Genomic DNA, 13093 nt, shown 5'->3' with positions numbered 1-13093 from the left:
GGCACTGCTCGCGTGGCCGAAGGCTATTCGCGAAACGAAGCTGTTTGATGTCAAATTGGCCCCGGCTTCAAATCTTGGCCCGGCCCATTGTTGTGTACGATTTTGTAACATTTCTCTTTTATTAGAAGAAATTCTTTGTCCATCAGACCAGTGAAAAAAAAATATACCACTTCATCATAGTGAACCATATAATATAATTAATAATAATATAAATATCTAATATAGCTCAATTTTTTTTCAAATTTTTTAATCAAAATATTCTTTCCATCTTTTTAATCTATTTTACTCATATTTGATCAGGATATCATAAATAATATCAGAAAATCATAACAATCAACAAGATATCATAGAAAATAACATGACGTCATAATAATGATATAATATCTTATAATATTTTATAAATAATTATAAAAAAATAATTATATTATCAATATAGAATATCATACCAACCATAAAATGTCATAAACATTGTTTGGGATGTGATAGATTTCACAAAAGTCATATAAGATATCAAGAAGTAATAATAAACTTTTTTTTTTATTCTACGATGTGTAAAAAATATATATATAACTTCTTATGTCTTTATATGATATTTTGTGTTAGTAATATTACTTCCCAATAACTAGGTCACGAGTCAGGTTCAGTTGGGTTGAGAGAAAAATTTCATTCGACCGAACTCAATCGGGTTGAAAAAACTTCAATCCACTGCAGATTGTTTATTATGTATAAATCATTTAAAATCGAAGTAAACGGTTTGTAGTGGGTTCGGGTGGATTGTCTCGGTGTGGATTTCAATATTGATCCAATATTTATTTTAAGTCCAATATTGACCCACTTACGTTTATTTTTTATTTTTATCAATTTAATGAAAAAAAGACCTAAATCTTATAAGTTACAAATGTTGGACTTATTTTTGAATCTATACAAAATAAAAAATAAAAAAAAAATTTACTCATCTGAAATAACTACATCTAAAAGCTTTCATTTTAGAATTATCTCAAATTGATCTACTTCCACCAATAATTCAACATTAATATTCCCATGAATCCAAATAGATGATGGGGTATTTTTTAGAATGCAGTATTGAAGTCTAAATGATGTCATCCCAAAATAAAAGTAAATTTATAAAATACTACATCGGTTAGATTCGGTTTCATATAAATTAAAAGTGTAGGAACCGAACTCGATAGTAAATAATAGATTTTTTACAAACTCTAACCTGATTTATGTTTTTTAACCGACCGAAATCGATGTTTATTAGGTCAGATTGGATGGATTTCTTTGGGTTTTGGTTATTTGATCAACCCTACTAATAACTATTCATAGGATGCAATAAAATATCAAACTATCATTATAAGGTCATATTATTTTCTCTGACTTCTTGTTGATTGTTACAATGTTTTAAATAATTATTAAAAAATTATATAAAGATGTAGAAAGTCATATATACTGTTTAAGATGTCATAAAATAAAGAAAGAAGAGTATTATTACTTTTTGAGGCCTTGTGAATCTTATGATATTTCGGATAATGTTATGACATCTTGTGCTTGATATGATATCCCGTATCAGTAATATTACTTCTTGATAATTATTCATAGGATGTAATTAGATGTCATACCATTATTAGGATATTTTATTATTTTTTATGATGTTCTGTTATTATTTATGATATCTTGACCAAGCTTGAACAAAATAAAATAAAAGGAGAAAAAGGGCATTTTGGACAGTAAAAATTTAAGAAAAAACTAAGTTGTATTAAATGATCGCCCCATTATTGATTGCTCTATGTATCCAATTGGATGGAATGGTGTACTTTTTCTCCATTGAAGGCGCTGGACAAAGAATTTATCTTTTCTTAGTGTTAAAATCCAAGCTCAGAAATTTTAGCACATAAGCCCGCTTGTAACAAAATTTTTACCACCTAAAGTATTGGAAAATATGTCCTAAAGCCAATCATCTAAGTGGTAGATAATTGAAATTAGTATATGAATTATCTAATAATAATATTTATTTGGCAGGTTCTTCATAAAAGTTCTATTTTTTTTAAATGAACTCCTAAAATATGATGAAGTCCTTAGAACCATAATCAATCGATAAAGGAGGATTTATCGAATGGTTTTTAAATTATTCACGATCAAATGATAAGTTATTAATAAGGATGATAACTTATCAAGTGTAGATCACTGTATGCCATATGCGTTGGTTGTCCTCATAATCAAGTGGTGTGGAAACACTGGTATGGCATACAGGTGAGATGTAGGAGTACATCTGTATTGAACGGTATCAATGTAACACTCTACTGTTAAGAGTAGTTAGCTAAGGTCAATGGGTATAAGTGTCCCTCTGACCTGAGATCACTACGGTGACTTACAAGCAACTCACTGTGCTTTGATGCCGGACTGCCTGTATTTTTAATATAAGTTTAAAAAGTTTTTGGGTACAGTCAAGTACTTATGAAGTCGGTGTGTGAATCAAAATGAGATTGACTACTCCTGATTAACTTCAGGAAGAGAATGTCTCGCTGTGTTTCAATTTAGCAAAATCTAGGCCTAGGTAATCCTCGTGAGGAGTCACGAGATTTATAAAATTTTGAGACACAATAGAGATGACTTATATGAGTGATTGACAGCATACTCGAAGTCATCTTGAGCATTATTGATTAAAAGGATGAATTATACGGTAACCATGGGTCAGGATTCTTAGAATGTTGCTTTGCATACATTCGACCTATTTGGACGTCGGGAATCATTGCTAGATGGTTACTTCGACTGGTACAGAAATTGATTTCTATGCTACCAGCTTAAGTTTGAACCTACAGGGTCATACACATAAGAGGTTGTAACCTAATCAGATGGTTAATCGACGATTGAGGATTATTTTTAGGTTAAACGATCAATGTGATTGATGTTTGACCTAATGTAAGTGTTGCAGGAGGATCGATTAGCAATTGGATTGCTAATTATTGCTCAGCTATGCAACCCAAGAGGGGGGTGAATTGGGTTTCTAAAAATTTTAAGCTCAACTAATTACTTATGAAAAGTTTTTGTTAAAAGCTTGATGAAAGAGAAGAAAGACTTTAAATCAAGATTAATTACCTAAAGCAAGAATGCAAGGATATAATAAAGAAATAAAGAGAAACAATAAAGCACACCACAAACACAAAGATTTATAGTGGTTCGGTGCCAACCTTGCACCTACATCCACTCCCCAAGCTCCTACTTGGGAATTTCAATCCACTATACTTGTATTCAACCCGAATACAAACGTCGGAAACTCCGACACTAGCTATCCCAAGCTAGTCCACTTATTTTTCGGGTACAAGCCAACCCAAAACACTCCGATTTCAGGTTCGGATCAATCTTTCCTTGTTTTGGAAACCCTCCAAAAATAAGAACAATTACTCACAAGGAGTAATACAGTTTAGAGCACAAATTAATACAATAACAGCTCCTTAAATGAGCGAATATAACAATAAAAAATACTTTACTCAAATGAAGAATCCCCTTTTGGATTTCCTCAAGGTGGATGAAAAGTTGAATGAACGCTTGAGAAGAAAGTGAGCTTTGATTGAAGACTTCTTGAAAGCTTTGAAAGATCTCTTGATCAAGGTTGAACAGTTGGCTTGAAAAATCCTCTCTTTGAATACTCTTGAATGCCCTTTTGAACACTCTTGCTTTTCTCTTTCACAATCTCTCGTGTATATTGTAGATCTCTTCTCTCTTGTGTGGATTGTGGATCCCCTCTCTTTTTCTTTTGTGTATTTCGTTGATCTCAATCTCTCTCGTGTAGATTTTTGGATCCCTTGTGTATATCCTGTATTTTCACCTTTTGAAACCTTTTATAGCATTAAGAAATAAGAGAAAACATATTAGGCAGAAAAAGAGCCGTTATAGCATTTTAAGGGAGCATAAAAGGCAATTAAAACGGGCAAAAAACTAGCCGTTGCGGACGATTTCCGTCGCAGGGGTCGACTCATGAGTCGACTCATGCTTCAGGGGTCGACTCATGAGTCGACCTCTGTTGCAAAGACCAGAGATTTGGTTTCTGGATTTTTTTGGCTCAAATCAGCAGAGGTCGACTCATGAGTCGACTCATGTCTTGTGGGTCGACTCATGAGTCGACTCACAGGTCGTGCCAAGCCAAAAATCCAGCGTGCCAAGAAAAATTTTTGCGTGCCAATCAGCTCATAGTGCCATGAGTTGACTCATGAGTCGACTCATGTACTTCAAACCTTCATAACTTCAAAAATATAAGTCCAAATACAATAAAATTTTCATCAATAGATTACAAATCATTTGTTCTACCAAATGATACTATCAAATCAGGATTTTAGTAAAATTATGATTTTGCCCCTGAAGAGCATAAAGACTTTTTCAATTTAAAATATTTGTATCCCTTCAATCTGCTTTGTAATCATCAAAATCAATCTAGGAGCAACATTGTCTCAATCTGATTGAGCAATTGGGCTAAGATCAAGTCTAATTAAATTTGATTCAATTAGAATTAGTTTGAATTTAATTGGATTAAGTCTAATTAGTTTATTGGATAAGCCAATTGCAAGAGAGAACAAGTCGCTGTTTGACTAGGACTTGTATGCACCTAATTCCTAATTAAGTTAAGATTTAAATCAGAATTAAATATAATTTAATCTAATTTAATTGAACTTCTATTTAGATTAGGATCATCATTAATTAGGTTGAAATTAATTTGGATTGGGTTCAAAGTGTTTGACCTAATCTACATAAGAATCCTAGTTAGACTAGGACTCCATCTCTTCTCTTGCGTCACCTAAGAAATCTTAAGCCCACGCCCACTAATTAATTTTTAGATATTTTTCTATGATATCCACATCTAAGGAATGTTATCTCACACCACTTATTCTAGAGATTTGAATCAGATTTGATTTGATTCAATATGAAAAGAGATTTGGCTAATTATGGAAAGTGGTTTAGATTTATCCTTTTTTTTTTTGAAAGAGTCCCTCTTCACAAGGACTCTTCTCTCCTCTCTTGCGCCAACTTTCTCCAAGTTTATCCCTTCTTTTTGTCACCCCTTTTGTGGTTATTTTTATGCTCTCTATAAAATTTGTGAGGGAGGGGACTCCTTGTTAGACTAGGTTTTATGACCTAGTCTACCATATAAAAAGTTGCCGCCCCATATGCTATCAAAAAAGAGTCAAAATTTCATGGTTTTTAGATAGAAAAATTAGAGGAGAAAGAGGATGGCATGGGTGGTTTGAAGTGCCAAAATCCTTGGAGGAGAGTCTTCAATCAAGAGAGAAAGGTAAAAGAAAAGATTATTTTCTCTCATTATTTTTCTTTCATATTATTCTCTATTTATTTTTTTATATCTTTTATGTGATAAAATCTGAGAGAGAAAGAGGATGGAATGGATGGTTTGAGATATCAAATTTCTTGGAGAAAAGTTTTCTATCAAGAGATCAAAAGTTGATGTCTTATAGAAACAAAAGGTAAGAGAGAAGATTGTTTTCTCTTATTATTTTTTTTCAGATTATTTTCTCTTTATTTTATATTTTTATATGATAAAAATCTAAGAGAGGAAGAGGGATGGCATGGTGGATTCATGCTGCAATGGGTTGGGGCATGGTGATATAATTTTAGACATGATCTGATCATGTTCTGATGAGAGAAGAAGAAGAAAAGAAGATCTTTTCTTAAGGTTTCTTTTAAAACCCTTCTTCTTCATAAATCATGAAATTTTTCTATGAGAAAAATCAGATATCATAAGATCTAAAAATTTAAAAAATATCTAGAGAAGAAGGTCTTCTCATGTCCTAGCATAGAGATGTTCTCAGGACATCAATCGTTGATGTACTGAAAGAGAAAAATTATCTTCTCTTAGGACTTTTTCTTTTATATTATTATTTCTGATTTTAGGGAAGTCAAAAGGTTGGACTTCTCCCTCATTCTTCCTCATATTCTTCATCTCTTGGAATGTCCAAGAGATCCGAAGAATATCTTCTACATTAACCATCGAGAGGGATCAGCAAGAAACTAGCACTTCGAGCGGATCTTCATTCGACGAATCTTTGATTTTGTTGCAGCCTCGTGTGGATCAGTTGTAGAGGTTGGACACGTGTGCAGCTCCAAAGATAATAAAAAAAATTAATTGTAGAGTTTTCGACCCGCATGAAGGTAAGAGATCTGATCTCTTCTCTTATCTAGATGTGATCTAGATTTTAGATCTGAAACTATTTCAGATCTAGAGTATTAATTTGATCAATACTAAAATTTTTATTTTTTTATTTATAAATACAATATGACATGTTATAGGTCTTAATTGTAGAGTTTAGTAATTTGATTACATGCATTTGTAGATTAAATTATTTAATTTACATGTTCCACTGCGTTATATTTCAAAAATATTTTAAAATTCATGCATGAAATCCTGCACCTTTTCCAACAGTGGTATCAGAGTATCTAGGTTCTTTTATAACATATTCATAATTGTATTAAAATAAATCTAAAAAATAAAATAACGATCGCACAAACTGTAGGTTGTCCTGCTGTAAGGTTTACCCCTTACAGTGCAAAGGTTGTCCCGATACGTTGCGATTTAAAAAATTTAAAAGAGTTTAAATAAACCTTATTATGAATATTTTAGATTTGGTCTATTTCATTTCATGAAATTTTATGTAATGTACATAGATTAAAATCAGCCAAGAACAGGATCTTGCGAAAGTTCTGTTTGCTTATCGGGCCAGCTCGACCAGCAATCCAACTTGACTGAAAAGTTAACTCAATTATTTTTTCTAACTGATTTTAATTGTTAGTGTTTGTTAGTGAAATAAGCCGACCCATTTTTGAAATGAGTCAACCTATTTAGTGAAACAACACTAAATTGTATTAAATCTTTCAAAAGTTGAAAATGATTTTTCAAATACCGAACCCCAACCCTCAGCCATAAACTTAATTAAAAGAATTAAGTGATTGTTTAGGATCTAGGTTTGTGATTTAAAGATCCTAAGACAATTTCATAAAACATGGGTTAAAGGGTAATGGGTTAACTTTGATCAGATCATTAATTGGGTTAGACCTAGGGTTAAAATAAATATGGACTAAGTTAAAAAATTGATCAAACTTAATTAAAAGTTAATTAGGATTAGGTCATTTCGATAGATCACTTCAATAGTTATAGTTGATCAAAATCTATATATCTAACAAATGGACACTGATCGTGGCTCGGCGGCTGAGCCCGAATCTTTAGGCAAACTAAATCAAAACTGATAAATCGTTGGTGTCTAAGGTAAATCTGATCAGTGATTTTTAATTGGGAGCCCGCTTACCTGGCCATTTCTTATGGTGTCTCTGGCAAACTTTGGCAGACCCTCCCACCGATCATATCTACCTGGCCAATGTGGTTAATCAGGTTTTGATTAGGTTGCTCATTGATTCGTGCTAACCCATGTCACATAAGAAATCAGTGAGTCTGATTTCATTCAGTGAGACTGATCTAGGTGCCCATGGACCAAATTTGATCCTAGTCCTTATTAATGACTTGAGAAGTCAGTGGGAGGACTTGACTTGATGAAGTCAGTGGGAGCAAATTGGTCCATGTCCTTTCTATCCTTAAATCACTAATAATTTTAAATTTTTTAAAATTATTAGGTCTTTAAAATGATAAAGTTATGGAGATAACTGAGTCATAGCCTCTCATTAAGGTGTTTGATAATGGGTCCATTAACTCAATAATCATTGTAGACCCAAAGGCCTGGTGCTTGTTGACTAATGAAATTATCACTCATCATATGATGACTTGAAAGTATCTCTCTAATGGTGGTTAGGTTAGCCAACCAAAGTTAGACTTAATCATTCATTGGTTAGATGCACAAAGTATAGTCATGTTAATGGTTGGACTTAATCAGATCCTTATAGTGGAGGTCAAAGCCTACTGATTAGGTTTCTGGGGCAAAATTAAATTACTAGAAGTTGTTTGGAGAAACAATTGGTTAATGAACTTACCCGTAGATGTAGATGGGTTGGCCGACCAAAGTCGGACTTGTTTGTAGTCTATGTGGATTCTAGTACCTACTAAGAAATTAAAGTAATTTTTCGAATTGGAGATAGAGGCTACTAATTTAAACAAAATAGTGAGAGAATCTTGAGACCAAAGTTCAAGTCTCTAGGTTTAAAATAATTCATATACATTAGGTCATTATTCTCTTTTCTTAAAATAAGGCTAAACCTTAATTGCTCCAATCGCTATTAGACAGTAATGACTTATGGGACCCAACTTCGTTAATTAGTATCGAAAGTTGAATTTGATTCAACAGTACGAATGGATTCGTATTGGAGCTTCTTAGTCCAGTCAAAATAATTAGTCTACGATCCAAATCAGGCATGTTGCTTCTACTGTCAGAAGCAGAGTTATAAGAAGAAGAATTATCTTGCTTTTCTTGACCATAATAGGCTGAACAAGAGAAAAGAGTAAGAGTTGCTCATCAAGGATGTTATATAATAATATCTTAAAGTTTCTCTATGTAATTCTACTACCTAGGTATTAGATACCGATGGTCTTATGCAATTTATTGCTAGGACTACAAATAAGTGGAATATTTAAAAATGGTGAGAGATTCTTGAATGTTAGGGATAGAAGTCTTATTCAAATTCTAACTTTAAGAATTGTAGAGCTTATTTTCAAATATTATCATTTAGAGTAATTGTTACTATTATCCATTGTTTATGATGAATGTAATTTCTGTTGGCCTTTTGGCCAAAGATGATCATCATTCATTAATAAATGAAGATTATTGTGATATTATTATCAATAATGTTGCAATAATACATGGACAAGAAGGAAATGACATTTAACATTTACATAGCCTATTAAGTATAATGTACACACCCAAGTTAGATAATATCATGGAAGTCTATTTTTAGCTTAGTCACCTTGACAAGAACAGGATAAATAGATTAGCTTGAGAGGAAAATCTCGACATCAATGATTGTGAGTCATTAATAGCCTGTGAGTCTTGTCTTCTTGGAAAGATGACAAAGTCACTTTTTAATGGAAAAGATGAAGGAGCTGATAAAGTCCTAAGTCTCATACATAGTGATATATGTGGACCTGTGAACTTAAGTGCCAGAGAAAGATATTAATATTTCATTACAGACGACCTATTTGGGCATGGGTGCGTCTGGCCTAATCATTTGAAATATTCAAATGATTCAATAATGAAAGATTGAAATAAATTGGATAAGGTGTTAGAACTCTTTGATCAGATCGAGGAGGTGCATACTTATCCAGTGAGTTTGTGACATATCTAGGAGAGAATTGGATTCTTTCTCAATGAATTCTTTTTCGGAACACAGTGTATCTGAAAGGGGAAGTTAAACTTTGTTAGACATGGTTCAATTCATGATAGGGTTCACTTCTCTATCTGTTTCAGGATTGTGCTCTTTTGTGATTACCTGTTTTACTCTGAAAATATACTGAGTAAGTCTGTTGTGCAGATTCCATATGAGATATGCATCGAACATAAACCTAGACTCTCTCACCTTTGGGTTTGGAGTTGATCGGCCTATATCAAAGATTTGCATATAGATAAACTTAATTCTTAGTCCAATAAGTGTTTAAGGGTTACTAATTCTATCATGCTGAAGAATATAAGATGCTCATCAGCAGTAGGGCATTTCTTTTAGAAAGAAGTTTCTTAAAAAAGGAACTAATGCCTATCAAGTTGAACTTGAAAGTTTGACTGGTAGAAAATGAACTGACATAATCTAGTAAACCTATAGAATCGAATTTGATTCAATTAAACTCGGAGTCCATTAAAATAACACTTTTAAGGAGATCTGGTAGAGTACCGCATTAGCCAGACAGATACTTCAGTGTCTAGGTCTGGGATGGCGATCCTGTTGATCTCGATGAGATAACAAAGATCCGATCACCTATAGGGATGCAATACAGTGGTCTAACTCTGAGAAGTGGCTTAGAGTGATTAAATCCAAATTGAAGTCCATGAAAATCAATAGTGTATGGACACTAGATGATTCACCTGAAGGGATAAAATTCATTGGGTGTGAATGAATTTTTCAAAAGAATTAGAGTAGCACAGATGGGAAGATGGAGACCTATAAAGTCCATTTCGCTATTATCCCAGAGTTAGAATATACGTTTTGAACATATGTCTTTGTTATGAACAAAGAGGAATCCTGCATTTATAAATGGGTAAAATATTCTGTAGTATTATTCTTTGTATTGTCTGTGGATGAAATTCTCTTAATCAGGAATGATATTCTAGCATTGCAAAGAATAAAGATTTGGGTGTCATCTAATTTTTCCATGTTCAAGACCAGATATGGTATACTCAGTAATTGTAGTGAGCAGATACCAGTCTGATCTAAGTAACCACGGGAAGATTGTATAGACAATCCTTAAGTATTTGAGAAATACTAAAGTCCAGTGACTCAAATATGAAAATACTGACTTTAAACATGTGGATGTTTCGATTTCAGTTAGATCAAGATGACAACAAGAAAGTATCGAATCGTACTCTAATCGTAGGAGCAATCTGCTGGAAAGATTTCAAGCAGAATCTTTAGCCTACTCAGTTAGTGATGTAGAGTACATCGTAGTATATGATGCTACCATGTATGCTGTGTAGTTGCTGAGCTTCATTAGCAGGTTGGGAGTGGCACCCTCCATCGATGGTCCAGTCCTATCGTAGCTCTGGAGCCATAAATCTGACTAAAGAACTGAAGGACCAGCATACTCTGTATTGCTATCACTTTTGATTTTAGATCAGGATGACATCGATCTTTGGAAGATCAATGATAAAGGAGAACTTGATCGATCCATTTGCTGAGGTCTCAGAACTAAGAAGTTCTACGAACTCAAGTGGAAGATAGGATATTTGATATCATTCTGATTGACTTTAGTACAAGTGAGAGTTATTAAAAAATATATCCTAAAGTCAATCATCTAAGTGGTAGATGATTAAAATTAGTATATGAATTATCTAATAATAATAGTTATTTGGCAGGTTTATCATAAAAGTTCTATCTTCCTTAAATGAACTCCTAAATTATGATGAAGTTCTTAAAACCACAATCAATCGATAAAGGAGGATTTATCGGATGGTTCTTAAATTATTCACGATCAAATGATAAGTTATTAACAAGAACGATAACTTATCAAGTGTAGGTCGCTGTATGCCATATGCGTTGGTTGTCCTCGTAACCAAGTGGTGTGGAGACACTGGTATGGCATCCAGGTGAGATGTAGGAGTACATCTGCATTGAACGTGACCAATGTAACACTCTACTGTTAAGAGTAGTTAGCTAAGACCAATGGGTATAAGTGTCCCTCCGACCTGAGATCATCAAGGTGACTTGCAAGCAACTCACTGTGCTTTGGTGCCGGACTGCCTGTATTTTTAATATAGGTTCGAAAGATTTCTGGATACAGTTAAGTACTTATGAAGTCAGTGGTGTGAGTCAAGATGAGATTGACTACTCCTGATTAACTTTAGGAAGAGAATATCTCACTGTGTTTCAATTTAGCAAAACCTAGACCTAGGTAGTCTTCGTGAGGAGTCACGGGATTTGCAAAATTTTGAGACACAATAGAGATGACTTATATGAGTGATTGATAGTATACTCGAAGTCGTCTTAAGTATTATTGATCAAAAAGATGAATTATATGATAACCATGGGTCAGGATTCTTAGAATGTTGCTTTGCATACATTCGACTTATCTGGATGTTGGAAACCATTACTAGATGGTTACTTCGACTGGTACAAGAATTGGTTTCTATACTACCGGCTTAGGTTCGAACCTATAGGATCACACATATAAGAGGTTGAAACCTAATTAGATGGTTAATCGACGATTGAGAATCATTCTTAGGTTAAACGATCAATGTGATTGATATTTGACCTAATGCAAGTGTTGCAGGAGGATCGATTAGCAATTGGATTGCTAATTGGCTCAATCTGATTGAGCAATTGGGCTAAGATCAAGTCTAATTGAATTTGATTCAATTAGAATTAGTTTAGATTTAATTGGATTAAATCTAATTGATTTATTGGATAAGCCAATTGCAAGGGAGAACAAGTCCCTGTTTGACTAAGATTTGTATGCACCTAATTCTTAATTAAGTTAGGATTTAAATCAGAATTAAATTTGATTTAATCTAGTTTAATTGGACTCCTAGTTGGACTAGGATCACCATTAATTAGGTTAAAATTAATTTAGATTGGGTTCAAAGTGTTTGACCTAATCTACATAAGAATCCTAGTTAGACTAGGACTCCATCTCTTCTCTTGTGCCACCTAAGAAATCTCAAGCCCACGCCCACTAATTAATTTTTAGATATTTTTCTATGATATCCACGTCTAAGGAATGTTATCTCACACCACTTATTCTCGAGATTTGAATCAGATTTGATTTGATTCAATATAGAAAGAGATTTGGCTAATTATAGAAAATGGTTTAGGTTTATCCTTTTTTTTTTGAAAGAGTCCCTCTTCACAAGGACTCTTCTCTCCTCTCTTATGCCAATTTTTCTCAAGCTTATCCCTTCTTTTTGTCGCCCCTTTTGTGGTTATTTTTATGCTCTCCACAAAATTTATGAGGGAGGGGGCGTCCAAGAGTTGGACGTCCCATGGACTCCTTGTTAGACTAGATTTTATGACCTAGTCTACTATATAAAAAGTTGCCACCCCATATGCTATCAAAAAAGAGTCAAAAATTTATGGTTTTTAAATAAAAAAACCAGAGGAGAAAGAGGATGGCATGGGTGGTTTGAGGTGCCAAAATTCTTGGAGGAGAGTCTTCAATCAAGAGATCAAAGGTTGATATCTTGTAGAGAGAAAGATAAGAGAAAAGATTGTCTTCTCTCATTGTTTTTCTTTCATATTATTCTCTCTTTATTTTTTTATATTTTTTATGTGATAAAATTTGAGAGAGAAAGATGATGGAATGGGTGATTTGAGGTATCAATTTTTTTGGAGAAGAGTCTTCTATCAAGAGATCAAAAGTTGATGTCTTGTAGAAATAAAAGGTAAGAGAAAAGATTGTTTTCTCTTATTATTTTTTTCAGATTATTCTCTCTTTATTTTATATTTT

The sequence above is a fragment of the Elaeis guineensis genome, chromosome 12, assembly GCF_000442705.2.
Source record: "Elaeis guineensis isolate ETL-2024a chromosome 12, EG11, whole genome shotgun sequence".
Lineage (NCBI taxonomy): Eukaryota > Viridiplantae > Streptophyta > Magnoliopsida > Arecales > Arecaceae > Elaeis > Elaeis guineensis.
This window is presented reverse-complemented; position numbering follows the sequence as displayed.